Source organism: Lithobates pipiens, unplaced genomic scaffold (assembly GCF_037356315.1).
Source record: "Lithobates pipiens isolate NorthernLeopardFrog02 unplaced genomic scaffold, aLitPip1_a1.2 Scaffold_13, whole genome shotgun sequence".
In the NCBI taxonomy this organism is placed as follows: Eukaryota; Metazoa; Chordata; class Amphibia; order Anura; family Ranidae; genus Lithobates; species Lithobates pipiens.
The window spans coordinates 174,632,597-174,647,306 of record NW_027507718.1 but is presented as its reverse complement, the minus strand read 5'-3'; the positions used below and the strand labels follow the sequence as shown (position 1 = coordinate 174,647,306).

At 52.2% G+C, this 14,710-nt stretch overlaps 36 non-coding genes and 27 pseudogenes across 36 annotated transcripts; all 63 read left to right on the top strand.

The window, feature by feature from the left end:
• Positions 1-21: 21 nt before the first annotated feature.
• LOC143977424 (5S ribosomal RNA) lies at positions 22-140 on the top strand. The gene has a single exon (XR_013273703.1). It is a non-coding gene; the product is annotated as a 5S ribosomal RNA (ribosomal RNA).
• A 109-nt stretch (positions 141-249) lies between these two features.
• LOC143978598 (5S ribosomal RNA) lies at positions 250-368 on the top strand (annotated as a pseudogene).
• A 109-nt stretch (positions 369-477) lies between these two features.
• LOC143978298 (5S ribosomal RNA) lies at positions 478-596 on the top strand (annotated as a pseudogene).
• Positions 597-705: 109 nt separating this feature from the next.
• Positions 706-824, top strand: LOC143976730 (5S ribosomal RNA). The gene has a single exon (XR_013273026.1). It is a non-coding gene; the product is annotated as a 5S ribosomal RNA (ribosomal RNA).
• Positions 825-933: 109 nt separating this feature from the next.
• Positions 934-1,052, top strand: LOC143977826 (5S ribosomal RNA). The gene has a single exon (XR_013273872.1). It is a non-coding gene; the product is annotated as a 5S ribosomal RNA (ribosomal RNA).
• Positions 1,053-1,161: 109 nt separating this feature from the next.
• On the top strand, positions 1,162-1,280 carry LOC143977039 (5S ribosomal RNA). Its single transcript, XR_013273325.1, has one exon. It is a non-coding gene; the product is annotated as a 5S ribosomal RNA (ribosomal RNA).
• A 109-nt stretch (positions 1,281-1,389) lies between these two features.
• On the top strand, positions 1,390-1,508 carry LOC143976752 (5S ribosomal RNA). Its single transcript, XR_013273047.1, has one exon. It is a non-coding gene; the product is annotated as a 5S ribosomal RNA (ribosomal RNA).
• Positions 1,509-1,617: 109 nt separating this feature from the next.
• On the top strand, positions 1,618-1,736 carry LOC143978323 (5S ribosomal RNA; annotated as a pseudogene).
• A 109-nt stretch (positions 1,737-1,845) lies between these two features.
• Positions 1,846-1,964, top strand: LOC143976385 (5S ribosomal RNA). Its single transcript, XR_013272694.1, has one exon. It is a non-coding gene; the product is annotated as a 5S ribosomal RNA (ribosomal RNA).
• Positions 1,965-2,073: 109 nt separating this feature from the next.
• LOC143977029 (5S ribosomal RNA) lies at positions 2,074-2,192 on the top strand. The gene has a single exon (XR_013273315.1). It is a non-coding gene; the product is annotated as a 5S ribosomal RNA (ribosomal RNA).
• A 109-nt stretch (positions 2,193-2,301) lies between these two features.
• Positions 2,302-2,420, top strand: LOC143978493 (5S ribosomal RNA; annotated as a pseudogene).
• Positions 2,421-2,529: 109 nt separating this feature from the next.
• LOC143976384 (5S ribosomal RNA) lies at positions 2,530-2,648 on the top strand. The gene has a single exon (XR_013272693.1). It is a non-coding gene; the product is annotated as a 5S ribosomal RNA (ribosomal RNA).
• Positions 2,649-2,757: 109 nt separating this feature from the next.
• Positions 2,758-2,876, top strand: LOC143976863 (5S ribosomal RNA). The gene has a single exon (XR_013273156.1). It is a non-coding gene; the product is annotated as a 5S ribosomal RNA (ribosomal RNA).
• Positions 2,877-2,985: 109 nt separating this feature from the next.
• On the top strand, positions 2,986-3,104 carry LOC143977725 (5S ribosomal RNA; annotated as a pseudogene).
• A 109-nt stretch (positions 3,105-3,213) lies between these two features.
• On the top strand, positions 3,214-3,332 carry LOC143977822 (5S ribosomal RNA; annotated as a pseudogene).
• A 109-nt stretch (positions 3,333-3,441) lies between these two features.
• LOC143978714 (5S ribosomal RNA) lies at positions 3,442-3,560 on the top strand (annotated as a pseudogene).
• Positions 3,561-3,669: 109 nt separating this feature from the next.
• Positions 3,670-3,788, top strand: LOC143978370 (5S ribosomal RNA; annotated as a pseudogene).
• A 109-nt stretch (positions 3,789-3,897) lies between these two features.
• Positions 3,898-4,016, top strand: LOC143976670 (5S ribosomal RNA). Its single transcript, XR_013272967.1, has one exon. It is a non-coding gene; the product is annotated as a 5S ribosomal RNA (ribosomal RNA).
• Positions 4,017-4,125: 109 nt separating this feature from the next.
• Positions 4,126-4,244, top strand: LOC143979921 (5S ribosomal RNA). The gene has a single exon (XR_013274132.1). It is a non-coding gene; the product is annotated as a 5S ribosomal RNA (ribosomal RNA).
• A 109-nt stretch (positions 4,245-4,353) lies between these two features.
• On the top strand, positions 4,354-4,472 carry LOC143978057 (5S ribosomal RNA; annotated as a pseudogene).
• A 109-nt stretch (positions 4,473-4,581) lies between these two features.
• Positions 4,582-4,700, top strand: LOC143976490 (5S ribosomal RNA). The gene has a single exon (XR_013272796.1). It is a non-coding gene; the product is annotated as a 5S ribosomal RNA (ribosomal RNA).
• Positions 4,701-4,809: 109 nt separating this feature from the next.
• Positions 4,810-4,928, top strand: LOC143979238 (5S ribosomal RNA; annotated as a pseudogene).
• Positions 4,929-5,037: 109 nt separating this feature from the next.
• On the top strand, positions 5,038-5,156 carry LOC143978081 (5S ribosomal RNA; annotated as a pseudogene).
• A 109-nt stretch (positions 5,157-5,265) lies between these two features.
• On the top strand, positions 5,266-5,384 carry LOC143976606 (5S ribosomal RNA). The gene has a single exon (XR_013272907.1). It is a non-coding gene; the product is annotated as a 5S ribosomal RNA (ribosomal RNA).
• A 66-nt stretch (positions 5,385-5,450) lies between these two features.
• LOC143979429 (5S ribosomal RNA) lies at positions 5,451-5,570 on the top strand (annotated as a pseudogene).
• Positions 5,571-5,679: 109 nt separating this feature from the next.
• LOC143977197 (5S ribosomal RNA) lies at positions 5,680-5,798 on the top strand. Its single transcript, XR_013273480.1, has one exon. It is a non-coding gene; the product is annotated as a 5S ribosomal RNA (ribosomal RNA).
• A 109-nt stretch (positions 5,799-5,907) lies between these two features.
• Positions 5,908-6,026, top strand: LOC143979232 (5S ribosomal RNA). Its single transcript, XR_013274022.1, has one exon. It is a non-coding gene; the product is annotated as a 5S ribosomal RNA (ribosomal RNA).
• A 326-nt stretch (positions 6,027-6,352) lies between these two features.
• LOC143978778 (5S ribosomal RNA) lies at positions 6,353-6,471 on the top strand (annotated as a pseudogene).
• Positions 6,472-6,580: 109 nt separating this feature from the next.
• Positions 6,581-6,699, top strand: LOC143977474 (5S ribosomal RNA). The gene has a single exon (XR_013273750.1). It is a non-coding gene; the product is annotated as a 5S ribosomal RNA (ribosomal RNA).
• A 109-nt stretch (positions 6,700-6,808) lies between these two features.
• Positions 6,809-6,927, top strand: LOC143978269 (5S ribosomal RNA; annotated as a pseudogene).
• Positions 6,928-7,035: 108 nt separating this feature from the next.
• Positions 7,036-7,154, top strand: LOC143979266 (5S ribosomal RNA). Its single transcript, XR_013274025.1, has one exon. It is a non-coding gene; the product is annotated as a 5S ribosomal RNA (ribosomal RNA).
• A 109-nt stretch (positions 7,155-7,263) lies between these two features.
• Positions 7,264-7,382, top strand: LOC143977028 (5S ribosomal RNA). The gene has a single exon (XR_013273314.1). It is a non-coding gene; the product is annotated as a 5S ribosomal RNA (ribosomal RNA).
• Positions 7,383-7,491: 109 nt separating this feature from the next.
• LOC143978841 (5S ribosomal RNA) lies at positions 7,492-7,610 on the top strand (annotated as a pseudogene).
• A 109-nt stretch (positions 7,611-7,719) lies between these two features.
• LOC143977489 (5S ribosomal RNA) lies at positions 7,720-7,838 on the top strand. Its single transcript, XR_013273765.1, has one exon. It is a non-coding gene; the product is annotated as a 5S ribosomal RNA (ribosomal RNA).
• Positions 7,839-7,947: 109 nt separating this feature from the next.
• Positions 7,948-8,066, top strand: LOC143976750 (5S ribosomal RNA). The gene has a single exon (XR_013273046.1). It is a non-coding gene; the product is annotated as a 5S ribosomal RNA (ribosomal RNA).
• A 109-nt stretch (positions 8,067-8,175) lies between these two features.
• On the top strand, positions 8,176-8,294 carry LOC143979004 (5S ribosomal RNA; annotated as a pseudogene).
• Positions 8,295-8,403: 109 nt separating this feature from the next.
• Positions 8,404-8,522, top strand: LOC143976383 (5S ribosomal RNA). Its single transcript, XR_013272692.1, has one exon. It is a non-coding gene; the product is annotated as a 5S ribosomal RNA (ribosomal RNA).
• A 109-nt stretch (positions 8,523-8,631) lies between these two features.
• LOC143977027 (5S ribosomal RNA) lies at positions 8,632-8,750 on the top strand. The gene has a single exon (XR_013273313.1). It is a non-coding gene; the product is annotated as a 5S ribosomal RNA (ribosomal RNA).
• A 109-nt stretch (positions 8,751-8,859) lies between these two features.
• On the top strand, positions 8,860-8,978 carry LOC143978492 (5S ribosomal RNA; annotated as a pseudogene).
• Positions 8,979-9,087: 109 nt separating this feature from the next.
• On the top strand, positions 9,088-9,206 carry LOC143976382 (5S ribosomal RNA). The gene has a single exon (XR_013272691.1). It is a non-coding gene; the product is annotated as a 5S ribosomal RNA (ribosomal RNA).
• Positions 9,207-9,315: 109 nt separating this feature from the next.
• LOC143976862 (5S ribosomal RNA) lies at positions 9,316-9,434 on the top strand. Its single transcript, XR_013273155.1, has one exon. It is a non-coding gene; the product is annotated as a 5S ribosomal RNA (ribosomal RNA).
• Positions 9,435-9,543: 109 nt separating this feature from the next.
• On the top strand, positions 9,544-9,662 carry LOC143976756 (5S ribosomal RNA). Its single transcript, XR_013273051.1, has one exon. It is a non-coding gene; the product is annotated as a 5S ribosomal RNA (ribosomal RNA).
• Positions 9,663-9,771: 109 nt separating this feature from the next.
• LOC143977821 (5S ribosomal RNA) lies at positions 9,772-9,890 on the top strand (annotated as a pseudogene).
• Positions 9,891-9,999: 109 nt separating this feature from the next.
• LOC143978713 (5S ribosomal RNA) lies at positions 10,000-10,118 on the top strand (annotated as a pseudogene).
• A 109-nt stretch (positions 10,119-10,227) lies between these two features.
• On the top strand, positions 10,228-10,346 carry LOC143978515 (5S ribosomal RNA; annotated as a pseudogene).
• Positions 10,347-10,455: 109 nt separating this feature from the next.
• LOC143977437 (5S ribosomal RNA) lies at positions 10,456-10,574 on the top strand. Its single transcript, XR_013273715.1, has one exon. It is a non-coding gene; the product is annotated as a 5S ribosomal RNA (ribosomal RNA).
• A 109-nt stretch (positions 10,575-10,683) lies between these two features.
• Positions 10,684-10,802, top strand: LOC143980072 (5S ribosomal RNA). The gene has a single exon (XR_013274216.1). It is a non-coding gene; the product is annotated as a 5S ribosomal RNA (ribosomal RNA).
• Positions 10,803-10,911: 109 nt separating this feature from the next.
• Positions 10,912-11,030, top strand: LOC143977235 (5S ribosomal RNA). The gene has a single exon (XR_013273517.1). It is a non-coding gene; the product is annotated as a 5S ribosomal RNA (ribosomal RNA).
• A 109-nt stretch (positions 11,031-11,139) lies between these two features.
• LOC143976489 (5S ribosomal RNA) lies at positions 11,140-11,258 on the top strand. Its single transcript, XR_013272795.1, has one exon. It is a non-coding gene; the product is annotated as a 5S ribosomal RNA (ribosomal RNA).
• A 109-nt stretch (positions 11,259-11,367) lies between these two features.
• Positions 11,368-11,486, top strand: LOC143979237 (5S ribosomal RNA; annotated as a pseudogene).
• Positions 11,487-11,595: 109 nt separating this feature from the next.
• Positions 11,596-11,714, top strand: LOC143977456 (5S ribosomal RNA). Its single transcript, XR_013273733.1, has one exon. It is a non-coding gene; the product is annotated as a 5S ribosomal RNA (ribosomal RNA).
• Positions 11,715-11,823: 109 nt separating this feature from the next.
• Positions 11,824-11,942, top strand: LOC143976605 (5S ribosomal RNA). The gene has a single exon (XR_013272906.1). It is a non-coding gene; the product is annotated as a 5S ribosomal RNA (ribosomal RNA).
• A 66-nt stretch (positions 11,943-12,008) lies between these two features.
• LOC143979184 (5S ribosomal RNA) lies at positions 12,009-12,128 on the top strand (annotated as a pseudogene).
• A 109-nt stretch (positions 12,129-12,237) lies between these two features.
• LOC143977479 (5S ribosomal RNA) lies at positions 12,238-12,356 on the top strand. Its single transcript, XR_013273755.1, has one exon. It is a non-coding gene; the product is annotated as a 5S ribosomal RNA (ribosomal RNA).
• Positions 12,357-12,465: 109 nt separating this feature from the next.
• On the top strand, positions 12,466-12,584 carry LOC143979904 (5S ribosomal RNA). The gene has a single exon (XR_013274115.1). It is a non-coding gene; the product is annotated as a 5S ribosomal RNA (ribosomal RNA).
• A 326-nt stretch (positions 12,585-12,910) lies between these two features.
• LOC143978777 (5S ribosomal RNA) lies at positions 12,911-13,029 on the top strand (annotated as a pseudogene).
• Positions 13,030-13,138: 109 nt separating this feature from the next.
• On the top strand, positions 13,139-13,257 carry LOC143977548 (5S ribosomal RNA). Its single transcript, XR_013273823.1, has one exon. It is a non-coding gene; the product is annotated as a 5S ribosomal RNA (ribosomal RNA).
• Positions 13,258-13,366: 109 nt separating this feature from the next.
• LOC143978894 (5S ribosomal RNA) lies at positions 13,367-13,485 on the top strand (annotated as a pseudogene).
• Positions 13,486-13,593: 108 nt separating this feature from the next.
• On the top strand, positions 13,594-13,712 carry LOC143976628 (5S ribosomal RNA). Its single transcript, XR_013272927.1, has one exon. It is a non-coding gene; the product is annotated as a 5S ribosomal RNA (ribosomal RNA).
• Positions 13,713-13,821: 109 nt separating this feature from the next.
• LOC143977791 (5S ribosomal RNA) lies at positions 13,822-13,940 on the top strand (annotated as a pseudogene).
• Positions 13,941-14,049: 109 nt separating this feature from the next.
• LOC143978807 (5S ribosomal RNA) lies at positions 14,050-14,168 on the top strand (annotated as a pseudogene).
• A 109-nt stretch (positions 14,169-14,277) lies between these two features.
• LOC143976309 (5S ribosomal RNA) lies at positions 14,278-14,396 on the top strand. The gene has a single exon (XR_013272623.1). It is a non-coding gene; the product is annotated as a 5S ribosomal RNA (ribosomal RNA).
• Positions 14,397-14,505: 109 nt separating this feature from the next.
• LOC143978500 (5S ribosomal RNA) lies at positions 14,506-14,624 on the top strand (annotated as a pseudogene).
• The last annotated feature ends 86 nt before the right edge of the window (positions 14,625-14,710 follow it).

The following is a 14,710-nucleotide window of genomic DNA, read 5'->3' as shown; positions in this document are numbered from 1 at the left end:
TTGTAAGTAGGGGGCAAAATCGCCTACGGCCGCATCACCCTGAATGCGTTTGATCTCGTCTGATCTCGGATGCTAAGCAGGGTCGGGCCTGGTTAGTACCTGGATGGGAGACCGCCTGGGAATACCAGGTGCCGTAGGCTTTTTTCCATTATGTCGTTGGCTTTGGCGACCTGCTGTATTTTTCCTCTTGATTGCCCAAGGTGACCACCTTGGCTTTTGTCAAGAGAGTTGTAAGTAGGGTCCCAGATCGCTTACGGCCACATCACCCTGAATGCGTTTGATCTTGTCTGATCTCGGATGCTAAGCAGGGTCGGGTCTGGTTAGTACCTGGATGGGAGACCGCCTGGGAATACCAGGTGCCGTAGGCTTTTTTCCATTATGTTGTTGGCTTTGGCGACCTGCTGTATTTTTCCTCTCGATTGCCCGAGGTGACCACCTTGGCTTTTGTCAAGAGAGTCATAAGTAGGGTGCAAGATCGCCTACGGCCACATCACACTGAATGCGCTCAATCTCGTCTGATCTCGGATGCTAAGCAGGGTCGGGCCTGGTTAGTACCTGGATGGGAGACCGCCTGGAAATACCAGGTGCCGTAGGCTTTTTTCCATTATGTTGTTGGCTTTGGCGACCTGCTGTATTTTTCCTCTCGATTGCCCAAGGTGACCACCTTGGCTTTTGTCAAGAGAGTTGTAAGTAGGGTGCCAGATCGCCTACGGCTACATCACCCTGAATGCGCTCGATCTCGTCTGATCTCGGATGCTAAGCAGGGTCGGGCCTGGTTAGTACCTGGATGGGAGACCGCCTGCGAATACCAGGTGCCGTAGGCTTTTTTCCATTATGTTGTTGGTTTTGGCGACCTGCTGTATTTTTCCTCTCGATTGCCCGAGGTGACCACCTTGGCTTTTGTCAAGAGAGTTGTAAGTAGGGTGCAAGATCGCCTACGGCCACATCACCCTGAATGCGCTCGATCTCATCTGATCTCGGATGCTAAGCAGGGTCGGGCCTGGTTAGTACCTGGATGGGAGACCGCCTGGGAATACCAGGTGCCGTAGGTTTTTTTCCATTATGTTGTTGGCTTTGGCGACCTGCTGTATTTTTCCTCTCGATTGCCCAAGGTGACCACCTTGGCTTTTGTCAAGAGAGTTGTAAGTAGGGTGCCAGATCGCCTACGGCTACATCACCCTGAATGCGCTCAATCTCGTCTGATCTCGGATGCTAAGCAGGGTCGGGCCTGGTTAGTACCTGGATGGGAGACCGCCTGGGAATACCAGGTGCCGTAGGCTTTTTTCCATTATGTTGTTGGCTTTGGCGACCTGCTGTATTTTTCCTCTCGATTGCCCGAGGTGACCACCTTGGCTTTTTTCAAGAGAGTTGTAAGTAGGATGCAAGATCGCCTACGGCCACATCACCCTGAATGCGCTCGATCTCGTCTGATCTCGGATGCTAAGCAGGGTCGGGCCTGGTTAGTACCTGGATGGGAGACCGCCTGGGACTACCAGGTGCCGTAGGCTTTTTCCCATTATGTTGTTGGCTTTGGCGACCTGCTGTATTTTTCTTCTCGATTGCCCGAGGTGACCACCTTGGCTTTTGTCAAGAGAGTTGTAAGTAGGGTGCAAGATCGTCTATGGCCACATCACCCTGAATGCGCTCGATCTTGTCTGACCTCGGATGCTAAACAGGGTCGGGCCTGGTTAGTACCTGGATGGGAGACCGCCTGGGAATACCAGGTGCCGTCGGCTTTTTTCCATTATGTTGTTGGCTTTGGCGACCTGCTGTATTTTTCCTCTCGATTGCCCGAGGTGACCACCTTGGCTTTTGTCAAGAGAGTTGTAAGTAGGTTGAAAGATTGCCTACGGCCACATCACCCTGAATGCGCTCGATCTCGTCTGATCTCGGATGCTAAGCAGGGTCGGGCCTGGTTAGTACCTGGATGGGAGACCGCCTGCGAATACCAGGTGCCGTAGGCTTTTTTCCATTATGTTGTTGGTTTTGGCGACCTGCTGTATTTTTCCTCTCGATTGCCCGAGGTGACCACCTTGGCTTTTGTCAAGAGAGTTGTAAGTAAAGTGCAAGATCGCCTACGGCAACATCACCCTGAATGCGCTCGATCTCGTCTGATCTCGGATGCTAAGCAGGGTCGGGCCTGGTTAGTACCTGGATGGGAGACCGCCTGCGAATACCAGGTGCTGTAGGCTTTTTTCCATTATGTTGTTGGTTTTGGCGACCTGCTGTATTTTTCCTCTCGATTGCCCGAGGTGACCACCTTGGCTTTTGTCAAGAGAGTTGTAAGTAGGGTGCAAGATCGCCTACAGCAACATCACCCTGAATGCGCTCAATCTCGTCTGATCTCGGATGCTAAGCAGGGTCGGGCCTGGTTAGTACCTGGATGGGAGACCGCCTGGGAATACCAGGTGCCGTAGGTTTTTTTCCATTATGTTGTTGGCTTTGGCGACCTGCTGTATTTTTCCTCTCGATTGCCCGAGGTGACCACCTTGGCTTTTGTCAAGAGAGTTGTAAGTAGGGTGCAAGATCGCCTACGGCCACATCACCCTGAATGCGCTCGATCTCGTCTGATCTCGGATGCTAAGCAGGGTCGGGCCTGGTTAGTACCTGGATGGGAGACCGCCTGCGAATACCAGGTGCCGTAGGCTTTTTTCCATTATGTTGTTGGTTTTGGCGACCTGCTGTATTTTTCCTCTCGATTGCCCGAGGTGACCACCTTGGCTTTTGTCAAGAGAGTTGTAAGTAGGGTGCAAGATCGCCTACGGCCACATCACCCTGAATGCGCTCGATCTCGTCTGATCTCGGATGCTAAGCAGGGTCGGGCTTGGTTAGTACCTGGATGGGAGACCGCCTGCGAATACCAGGTGCCGTAGGCTTTTTTCCATTATGTTGTTGGTTTTGGCGACCTGCTGTATTTTTCCTCTCGATTGCCCGAGGTGACCACCTTGGCTTTTGTCAAGAGAGTTGTAAGTAGGGTGCAAGATCGCCTACGGCAACATCACCCTGAATGCGCTCGATCTCGTCTGATCTCGGATGCTAAGCAGGGTCGGGCCTGGTTAGTACCTGGATGGGAGACCGCCCGGGAATACCAGGTGCCGTAGCTTTTTTTCCATTATGTTGTTGGCTTTGGTGACCTGCTGTATTTTTCCTCTCGATTGCCCGAGGTGACCACCTTGGCTTTTGTCAAGAGAGTTGTAAGTAGGGTGCAAGATCGCCTACGGCCACATCACCCTGAATGCGCTCGATCTCGTCTGATCTCGGATGCCAAGCAGGGTCGCGCCTGGATAGTACCTGGATGGGAGACCGCCTGGGAATGGCAGGTGCCGTAGGCTTTTTTCCATTATGTTGTTGGCTTTGGCGACCTGCTGTATTTTTCCTCTCGATTGCCCGAGGTGACCACCTTGGCTTTTGTCAAGAGAGTTGTAAGTAGGGCGCACGGTCACCTACGGCCACATCACCCTGAATGCGCTCAATCTCGTCTGATCTCGGATGCTAAGTAGGGTCGGGCCTGGTTAGTAACTGGATGGGAGACCGCCTGGGAATACCAGGTGCCGTAGGCTTTTTTCCATTATGTTTTTGGCTTTGGTGACCTGCTGTATTTTTCCTCTCGAGTGCCCGAGGTGACCACCTTGGCTTTTGTCAAGAGAGTTGTAAGTAGGGTGCAAGATCGCCTACGGCCACATCACCCTGAATGCGCTCGATCTCGTCTGATTTCGGATGCTAAGGACGGTCGGGCCTGGTTAGTACCTGGATGGGAGACCGCCTGGGAATACCGGGTGCCGTAGGCTTTTTTCCATTATGTTGTTGGCTTTGGCGACCTGCTGTATTTTTCCTCTCGATTGCCCGAGGTGACCACCTTGGCTTTTGTCAAGAGAGTTGTAAGTAGGGTGCAAGATCGCCTACGGCCACATCACCCTGAATGCGCTCGATCTCGTCTGATCTCGGATGCTAAGCAGTGTCGGGCCTGGTTAGTACCTGGATGGGAGACCGCCTGGGAATACCGGGTGCCGTAGGCTTTTTTCCATTATGTTGTTGGCTTTGGCGACCTGCTGTATTTTTTCTCTCAATTGCCCGAGGTGACCACTTTGGCTTTTGTCAAGAGAGTTGTAAGTAGGGAGCAAGATTGCCTATGGCCACATCACCCTGAATGCGCTCGATCTCGTCTGATCTCGGATGCTAAGCGGGGTCGGGCCTGGTTAGTACCTGGATGGGAGACCGCCTGGGAATACCAGGTGCCGTAGGCTTTTTTCCATTATGTTGTAGGCTTTGGCGACCTGCTGTATTTTTCCTCTCGATTGCCCGAGGTGACCACCTTGGCTTTTGTCAAGAGAGTTGTAAGTAGGGTGCAAGATCGCCTACAGCCACATCACCCTGACTGCGCTCGATCTCGTCTGATTTCGGATGCTAAACAGGGTCGGGCCTGGTTAGTACCTGGATGGGAGACCGCCTGGGAATACCAGGTGCCGTAGGCTTTTTTCCATTATGTTGTTGGCTTTGGCGACCTGCTGTATTTTTCCTCTCTATTGCCCGAGGTGACCACCTTGGCTTTTGTCAAGAGAGTTGTAAGGAGGGTGCAAGATCGCCTACGGCCACATCACCCTGAATGCGCTCGATCTCGTCTGATCTCAGATGCTAAGCAGGGTCGGGCCTGGTTAGTACCTGGATGGGAGACCGCCTGGGAATACCAGGTGCCGTAGGCTTTTTTTCATTATGTTGTTGGCTTTGGCGACCTGCTGTATTTTTCCTCTCGATTGCCCGAGGTGACCACCTTGGCTTTTGTTAAGAGAGTTGTAAGTAGGATGCAAGATCGCCTACGGCCACATCACACTGAATGCGTTCGATCTCGTCTGATCTCGGATGCTAAGCAGGGTCAGGCCTGGTTATTACCTGGATGGGAGACCGCCTGGAAATACCAGGTGCCGTAGGCTTTTTTCCATTATGTTGTTGGCTTTGGCGACCTGCTGTATTTTTCCTCTAAATTGCCCGAGGTGACCACCTTGGCTTTTGTCAAGAGAGTTGTAAGTAGGGTGGAAAATTGCCTACGGCCACATCACCCTGAATGCGCTCGATTTCGTCTGATCTCATATGCTAAGCAGGGTCGGGCCTGGTTAGTACCTGGTTGGGAGACCGCCTGGGAATACCGGGTGCCGTAGGCTTTTTTCCATTATATTGTTGGCTTTGGCGACCTGCTGTATTTTTCCTCTCGATTGCCCGAGGTGACCACCTTGGCTTTTGTCAAGAGAGTTGTAAGTAGAGTGCAAAATCGCCTACGGCCACATCACCCTGAATGCGCTCGATCTCGTCTGATCTCGGATGCTAGGCAGGGTCGGGCCTGGTTAGTACCTGGATGGGAGACCGCCTGGGAATACCAGGTGCCGTAGGCTTTTTTCCATTATGTTGTTGGCTTTGGCGACCTGCTGTATTTTTCCTCTCAATTGCCCGAGGTGATCACCTACAGCCACATCACCCTGAATGCGCTCAATCTAATCTGATCTCGGATGCTAAGCAGGGTCGGGCCCTGGTTAGTACCTGGATGGGAGACCGCCTGGGAATACCAGGTGCCGTAGGCATTTTTTCATTATGTTGTTGGCTTTGGCGACCTGCTGTATTTTTCCTCTCGATTGCCCGAGGTGACCACCTTGGCTTTTGTCAAGAGAGTTGTAAGTAGGGTGCAAGATCGCCTACGGCCACGTCACACTGAATGCGCTTGATCTCATCTGATCTCGGATGCTAAGCAGAGTCGGGCCTGGTTAGTACTTGGATGGGAGACCGCCTGGGAATACCCGGTGCCGTAGGCTTTTTTCCATTATGTTGTTGGCTTTGGCGACCTGCTGTATTTTTCCTCTCGATTGCCCGAGGTGACCACCTTGGCTTTTGTCAAGAGAGTTGTAAGAAGAGTGCAAGATCGCCTACGGCCACATCACCCTGAATGCCCTCGATCTCGTCTGATCTCGGATGCTAAGCAGGGTCGAGCCTGGTTAGTACTTGGATGGTAGACCGCCTGGGAATACCAGGTGCCGTAGGCTTTTTTCCATTATGTTGTTGGCTTTGGCGACCTGCTGTATTTTTCCTCTCGATTGCCCGAGGTGACCACCTTGGCTTTTGTCAAGAGAGTTGTAAGTAGGGTGCAAGATTGCCTACGGCCACATCACCCTGAATGCGCTCAAACTCGTCTGATCTCGGATGCTAAGCAGGGTCGGGCCTGGTTAGGAGACCGCCTGGGAATACCAGCTGCCGTAGGCTTTTTTTTATTATGTTGTTGGCTTTAGCGACCTGCTGTATTTTTCCTCTCGATTGCCCGAGGTGACCACCTTGGCTTTTGTCAAGAGAGTTGTAAGTAGGGTGCAAGATTGCCTACGGCCACATCACCCTGAATGCGCTCGATCTCGTCTGATCTCGGATGCTAAGCCGGGTCGGGCCTGGTTAGTACCAGGATCGGAGACCGCCTTGGAATACCAGGTGCCGTAGACTTTTTTCCATTATGTTGTTGGCTTTGGCGACCTGCTGTATTTTTCCTCTCGATTGCCCGAGGTGACCACCTTGGCTTTTGTCAAGAGAGTTGTAAGTAGGGTGCAAGATCGCCTACGGCCACATCACCCTGAATGCGCTTGATCTCGTCTGATCTCAGATGCTAAGCAGGATCGGGCCTGGTTAGTACCTGGATGGGAGACCGCCTGGGAATACCAAGTGCCGTAGGCTTTTTTCCATTATGTTGTTGGCTTTGGCGACCTGCTGTATTTTTCCTCTCGATTGCCCGAGGTGACCACCTTGGCTTTTGTCAAGAGAGTTGTAAGTAGGGTGCAAGATCGCCTACGGCCACATCACCCTGAATGCGTTCGATCTCATCTGATCTCGGATGCTAAGCAGGGTCGGGCTTTGTTAGTACCTGGATGGGAGACCGCCTGGGAATACCAGGTGCCGTAGACTTTTTTCCATTATGTTGTTGGCTTTGGCGACCTGCTGTATTTTTCCTCTCGATTGGCGAGGTGACCACCTTGGCTTTTGTCAAGAGAGTTGTAAGTAGGGTGCAAGATCGCCTACGGCCACATCACCCTGAATGCGCTCGATCTCGTCTGATCTCGGATGCTAAGCAGGGTTGGGCCTGGTTAGTACCTGGATGGGAGACCGAATGGGAATACCAGGTGCCGTAGGCTTTTTTCCATCATGTTGTTGGCTTTGGCGACCTGCTGTATTTTTCCTCTCGATTGCCCGAGGTGACCACCTTGGCTTTTGTCAAGAGAGTTGTAAGTAAAGTGCAAGATCGCCTACGGCAACATCACCCTGAATGCGCTCGATCTCGTCTGATCTCGGATGCTAAGCAGGGTCGGGCCTGGTTAGTACCTGGATGGGAGACCGCCTGCGAATACCAGGTGCTGTAGGCTTTTTTCCATTATGTTGTTGGTTTTGGCGACCTGCTGTATTTTTCCTCTCGATTGCCCGAGGTGACCACCTTGGCTTTTGTCAAGAGAGTTGTAAGTAGGGTGCAAGATCGCCTACAGCAACATCACCCTGAATGCGCTCAATCTCGTCTGATCTCGGATGCTAAGCAGGGTCGCGCCTGGTTAGTACCTGGATGGGAGACCGCCTGGGAATACCAGGTGCCGTAGGTTTTTTTCCATTATGTTGTTGGCTTTGGCGACCTGCTGTATTTTTCCTCTCGATTGCCCAAGGTGACCACCTTGGCTTTTGTCAAGAGAGTTGTAAGTAGGGTGCCAGATCGCCTACGGCTACATCATCCTGAATGCGCTCAATCTCGTCTGATCTCGGATGCTAAGCAGGGTCGGGCCTGGTTAGTACCTGGATGGGAGACCGCCTGGGAATACCAGGTGCCGTAGGCTTTTTTCCATTATGTTGTTGGCTTTGGCGACCTGCTGTATTTTTCCTCTCGATTGCCCGAGGTGACCACCTTGGCTTTTTTCAAGAGAGTTGTAAGTAGGGTGCAAGATCGCCTACGGCCACATCACCCTGAATGCGCTCGATCTCGTCTGATCTCGGATGCTAAGCAGGGTCGGGCCTGGTTAGTACCTGGATGGGAGACCGCCTGGGACTACCAGGTGCCGTAGGCTTTTTCCCATTATGTTGTTGGCTTTGGCGACCTGCTGTATTTTTCTTCTCGATTGCCCGAGGTGACCACCTTGGCTTTTGTCAAGAGAGTTGTAAGTAGGGTGCAAGATCGTCTATGGCCACATCACCCTGAATGCGCTCGATCTTGTCTGATCTCGGATGCTAAACAGGGTCAGGCCTGGTTAGTACCTGGATGGGAGACCGCCTGCGAATACCAGGTGCTGTAGGCTTTTTTCCATTATGTTGTTGGTTTTGGCGACCTGCTGTATTTTTCCTCTCGATTGCCCGAGGTGACCACCTTGGCTTTTGTCAAGAGAGTTGTAAGTAGGGTGAAAGATTGCCTACGGCCACATCACCCTGAATGCGCTCGATCTCGTCTGATCTCGGATGCTAAGCAGGGTCGGGCCTGGTTAGTACCTGGATGGGAGACCGCCTGCGAATACCAGGTGCCGTAGGCTTTTTTCCATTATGTTGTTGGTTTTGGCGACCTGCTGTATTTTTCCTCTCGATTGCCCGAGGTGACCACCTTGGCTTTTGTCAAGAGAGTTGTAAGTAAAGTGCAAGATCGCCTACGGCAACATCACCCTGAATGCGCTCGATCTCGTCTGATCTCGGATGCTAAGCAGGGTCGGGCCTGGTTAGTACCTGGATGGGAGACCGCCTGCGAATACCAGGTGCTGTAGGCTTTTTTCCATTATGTTGTTGGTTTTGGCGACCTGCTGTATTTTTCCTCTCGATTGCCCGAGGTGACCACCTTGGCTTTTGTCAAGAGAGTTGTAAGTAGGGTGCAAGATCGCCTACAGCAACATCACCCTGAATGCGCTCAATCTCGTCTGATCTCGGATGCTAAGCAGGGTCGGGCCTGGTTAGTACCTGGATGGGAGACCGCCTGGGAATACCAGGTGCCGTAGGTTTTTTTCCATTATGTTGTTGGCTTTGGCGACCTGCTGTATTTTTCCTCTCGATTGCCCGAGGTGACCACCTTGGCTTTTGTCAAGAGAGATGTAAGTAGGGTGCAAGATCGCCTACGGCCACATCACCCTGAATGCGCTCGATCTCGTCTGATCTCGGATGCTAAGCAGGGTCGGGCCTGGTTAGTACCTGGATGGGAGACCGCCTGCGAATACCAGGTGCCGTAGGCTTTTTTCCATTATGTTGTTGGTTTTGGCGACCTGCTGTATTTTTCCTCTCGATTGCCCGAGGTGACCACCTTGGCTTTTGTCAAGAGAGTTGTAAGTAGGGTGCAAGATCGCCTACGGCCACATCACCCTGAATGCGCTCGATCTCGTCTGATCTCGGATGCTAAGCAGGGTCGGGCTTGGTTAGTACCTGGATGGGAGACCGCCTGCGAATACCAGGTGCCGTAGGCTTTTTTCCATTATGTTGTTGGTTTTGGCGACCTGCTGTATTTTTCCTCTCGATTGCCCGAGGTGACCACCTTGGCTTTTGTCAAGAGAGTTGTAAGTAGGGTGCAAGATCGCCTACGGCAACATCACCCTGAATGCGCTCGATCTCGTCTGATCTCGGATGCTAAGCAGGGTCGGGCCTGGTTAGTACCTGGATGGGAGACCGCCCGGGAATACCAGGTGCCGTAGGTTTTTTTCCATTATGTTGTTGGCTTTGGTGACCTGCTGTATTTTTCCTCTCGATTGCCCGAGGTGACCACCTTGGCTTTTGTCAAGAGAGTTGTAAGTAGGGTGCAAGATCGCCTACGGCCACATCACCCTGAATGCGCTCGATCTCGTCTGATCTCGGATGCCAAGCAGGGTCGCGCCTGGATAGTACCTGGATGGGAGACCGCCTGGGAATGGCAGGTGCCGTAGGCTTTTTTCCATTATGTTGTTGGCTTTGGCGACCTGCTGTATTTTTCCTCTCGATTGCCCGAGGTGACCACCTTGGCTTTTGTCAAGAGAGTTGTAAGTAGGGCGCACGGTCACCTACGGCCACATCACCCTGAATGCGCTCAATCTCGTCTGATCTCGGATGCTAAGTAGGGTCGGGCCTGGTTAGTAACTGGATGGGAGACCGCCTGGGAATACCAGGTGCCGTAGGCTTTTTTCCATTATGTTTTTGGCTTTGGTGACCTGCTGTATTTTTCCTCTCGAGTGCCCGAGGTGACCACCTTGGCTTTTGTCAAGAGAGTTGTAAGTAGGGTGCAAGATCGCCTACGGCCACATCACCCTGAATGCGCTCGATCTCGTCTGATTTCGGATGCTAAGGACGGTCGGGCCTGGTTAGTACCTGGATGGGAGACCGCATGGGAATACCGGGTGCCGTAGGCTTTTTTCCATTATGTTGTTGGCTTTGGCGACCTGCTGTATTTTTCCTCTCGATTGCCCGAGGTGACCACCTTGGCTTTTGTCAAGAGAGTTGTAAGTAGGGTGCAAGATCGCCTACGGCCACATCACCCTGAATGCGCTCGATCTCGTCTGATTTCGGATGCTAAGCAGTGTCGGGCCTGGTTAGTACCTGGATGGGAGACCGCCTGGGAATACCGGGTGCCGTAGGCTTTTTTCCATTATGTTGTTGGCTTTGGCGACCTGCTGTATTTTTCCTCTCAATTGCCCGAGGTGACCACTTTGGCTTTTGTCAAGAGAGTTGTAAGTAGGGAGCAAGATTGCCTATGGCCACATCACCCTGAATGCGCTCGATCTCGTCTGATCTCGGATGCTAAGCGGGGTCGGGCCTGGTTAGTACCTGGATGGGAGACCGCCTGGGAATACCAGGTGCCATAGGCTTTTTTCCATTATGTTGTAGGCTTTGGCGACCTGCTGTATTTTTCCTCTCGATTGCCCGAGGTGACCACCTTGGCTTTTGTCAAGAGAGTTGTAAGTAGGGTGCAAGATCGCCTACAGCCACATCACCCTGACTGCGCTCGATCTCGTCTGATCTCGGATGCTAAACAGGGTCGGGCCTGGTTAGTACCTGGATGGGAGACCGCCTGGGAATACCAGGTGCCGTAGGCTTTTTTCCATTATGTTGTTGGCTTTGGCGACCTGCTGTATTTTTCCTCTCTATTGCCCGAGGTGACCACCTTGGCTTTTGTCAAGAGAGTTGTAAGGAGGGTGCAAGATTGCCTACGGCCACATCACCCTGAATGCGCTCGATCTCGTCTGATCTCAGATGCTAAGCAGGGTCGGGCCTGGTTAGTACCTGGATGGGAGACCGCCTGGGAATACCAGGTGCCGTAGGCTTTTTTTCATTATGTTGTTGGCTTTGGCGACCTGCTGTATTTTTCCTCTCGATTGCCCGAGGTGACCACCTTGGCTTTTGTTAAGAGAGTTGTAAGTAGGATGCAAGATCGCCTACGGCCACATCACACTGAATGCGTTCGATCTCGTCTGATCTCGGATGCTAAGCAGGGTCAGGCCTGGTTATTACCTGGATGGGAGACCGCCTGGAAATACCAGGTGCCGTAGGCTTTTTTCCATTATGTTGTTGGCTTTGGCGACCTGCTGTATTTTTCCTCTAAATTGCCCGGGGTGACCACCTTGGCTTTTGTCAAGAGAGTTGTAAGTAGGGTGCAAAATTGCCTACGGCCACATCACCCTGAATGCGCTCGATTTCGTCTGATCTCATATGCTAAGCAGGGTCGGGCCTGGTTAGTACCTGGATGGGAGACCGCCTGGGAATACCAGGTGCCGTAGGCTTTTTTCCATTATATTGTTGGCTTTGGCGACCTGCTGTATTTTTCCTCTCGATTGCCCGAGGTGACCACCTTGGCTTTTGTCAAGAGAGTTGTAAGTAGAGTGCAAAATCGCCTACGGCCACATCACCCTGAATGCGCTCGATCTCGTCTGATCTCGGATGCTAGGCAGGGTCGGGCCTGGTTAGTACCTGGATGGGAGACCGCCTGGGAATACCAGGTGCCGTAGGCTTTTTTCCATTATGTTGTTGGCTTTGGCGACCTGCTGTATTTTTCCTCTCAATTGCCCGAGGTGATCACCTACAGCCACATCACCCTGAATGCGCTTGATCTAATCTGATCTCGGATGCTAAGCAGGGTCGGGCCCTGGTTAGTACCTGGATGGGAGACCGCCTGGGAATACCAGGTGCCGTAGGCATTTTTTCATTATGTTGTTGGCTTTGGCGACCTGCTGTATTTTTCCTCTCGATTGCCCGAGGTGACCACCTTGGCTTTTGTCAAGAGAGTTGTAAGTAGGGTGCAAGATCGCCTACGGCCACGTCACACTGAATGCGCTTGATCTCGTCTGATCTCGGATGCTAAGCAGAGTCGGGCCTGGTTAGTACTTGGATGGGAGACCGCCTGGGAATACCCGGTGCCGTAGGCTTTTTTCCATTATGTTGTTGGCTTTGGCGACCTGCTGTATTTTTCCTCTCGATTGCCCGAGGTGACCACCTTGGCTTTTGTCAAGAGAGTTGTAAGTAGAGTGCAAGATCGCCTACGGCCACATCACCCTGAATGCCCTCGATCTCGTCTGATCTCGGATGCTAAGCAGGGTCGAGCCTGGTTAGTACCTGGATGGTAGACCGCCTGGGAATACCAGGTGCCGTAGGCTTTTTTCCATTATGTTGTTGGCTTTGGCGACCTGCTGTATTTTTCCTCTCGATTGCCCGAGGTGACCACCTTGGCTTTTGTCAAGAGAGTTGTAAGTAGGGTGCAAGATTGCCTACGGCCACATCACCCTGAATGCGCTCAAACTCGTCTGATCTCGGATGCTAAGCAGGGTCGGGCCTGGTTAGGAGACCGCCTGGGAATACCAGCTGCCGTAGGCTTTTTTTTATTATGTTGTTGGCTTTAGCGACCTGCTGTATTTTTCCTCTCGATTGCCCGAGGTGACCACCTTGGCTTTTGTCAAGAGAGTTGTAAGTAGGGTGCAAGATCGCCTACGGCCACATCACCCTGAATGCGCTCGATCTCGTCTGATCTCGGATGCTAAGCCGGGTCGGGCCTGGTTAGTACCAGGATCGGAGACCGCCTTGGAATACCAGGTGCCGTAGACTTTTTTCCATTATGTTGTTGGCTTTGGCGACCTGCTGTATTTTTCCTCTCGATTGCCCGAGGTGACCACCTTGGCTTTTGTCAAGAGAGTTGTAAGTAGGGTGCAAGATCGCCTACGGCCACATCACCCTGAATGCGCTTGATCTCGTCTGATCTCGGATGCTAAGCAGGGTCGGGCCTGTTTAGTACCTGGATGGGAGACCGCCTGGGAATACCAAGTGCCGTAGGCTTTTTTCCATTATGTTGTTGGCTTTGGCGACCTGCTGTATTTTTCCTCTCGATTGCCCGAGGTGACCACCTTGGCTTTTGTCAAGAGAGTTGTAAGTAGAGTGCAAGATCGCCTACGGCCACATCACCCTGAATGCGTTCGATCTCATCTGATCTCGGATGCTAAGCAGGGTCGGGCTTTGTTAGTACCTGGATGGGAGACCGCCTGGGAATACCAGGTGCCATAGACTTTTTTCCATTATGTTGTTGGCTTTGGCGACCTGCTGTATTTTTCCTCTCGATTGGCGAGGTGACCACCTTGGCTTTTGTCAAGAGAGTTGTAAGTAGGGTGCAAGATCGCCTACGGCCACATCACCCTGAATGCGCTCGAACTCGTCTGATCTCGGATGCTAAGCAGGGTTGGGCCTGGTTAGTACCTGGATGGGAGACCGAATGGGAATACCAGGTGCCGTAGGCTTTTTTCCATCATGTTGTTGGCTTTGGCGACCTGCTGTATTTTTCCTCTCGATTGCCCGAGGTGACCACCTTGGCTTTTGTCAAGAGAGTTGTAAGTAGGGTGCAAGATCGCCTACGGCCACATCACCCTGAATGCGTTCGATCTCATCTGATCTCGGATGCTAAGCAGGGTCGGGCTTTGTTAGTACCTGGATGGGCGACCGCCTGGGAATACCAGGTGCCGTAGGCTTTTTTCCATTATGTTGTTGGCTTTGGTGACCTGCTGTATTTTTCCTCTCAATTGCCCGAGGTGACCACCTTGGCTTTTGTCAAGAGAGTTGTAAGTAGGGTGCAAGATCGCTTACGGCCACATCACACTGAATGCGCTCAATCTCATCTGATCTCGGATGCTAAGCAGGGTCGGGCTTGGTTAGTACCTGGATGGGAGACCGCCTGGGAATACCAGGTGACGTAGGCTTTTTTCCATTATGTTGTTGGCTTTGGCGACCTGCTGTATTTTTCCTCTCTATTCCCCGAGGTGACCACCTCGGCTTTTGTCAAGAGAGTTGTAAGTAGGGTGCAAGATAGCCTACAGCCACATCACCCTGAATGCGCTCGATCTCATCTGATCTCGGATGCTAAGCAGGGTCGGGCCTGGTTAGTACCTGGATGGGAGACCGCCTGGGAAAACCAGGTGCCGTAGGCTTTTTTCCATTATGTTGTTGGCTTTGGCGACCTGCTGTATTTTTCCTCTCGATTGCCCGAGGTGACCACCTTGGCTTTTGTCAAGAGAGTTGTAAGTAGGGTGCAAGATCGCCTACGGCCACATCACCCTGAATGCGCTCGATCTCGTCTGATCTCGGATGCTAAGCATGGTCACGCCTGGTTAGTATCTGGATGGGAGACCGCCTGGGAATACCAGGTGCCGTAGGCTTTTTTCCATTATGTTGTTGGCTTTGGCGACCTGCTGTATTTTTCCTCTCGATTGCCCGAGGTGACCACCTTGGCTTTTGTCAAGAG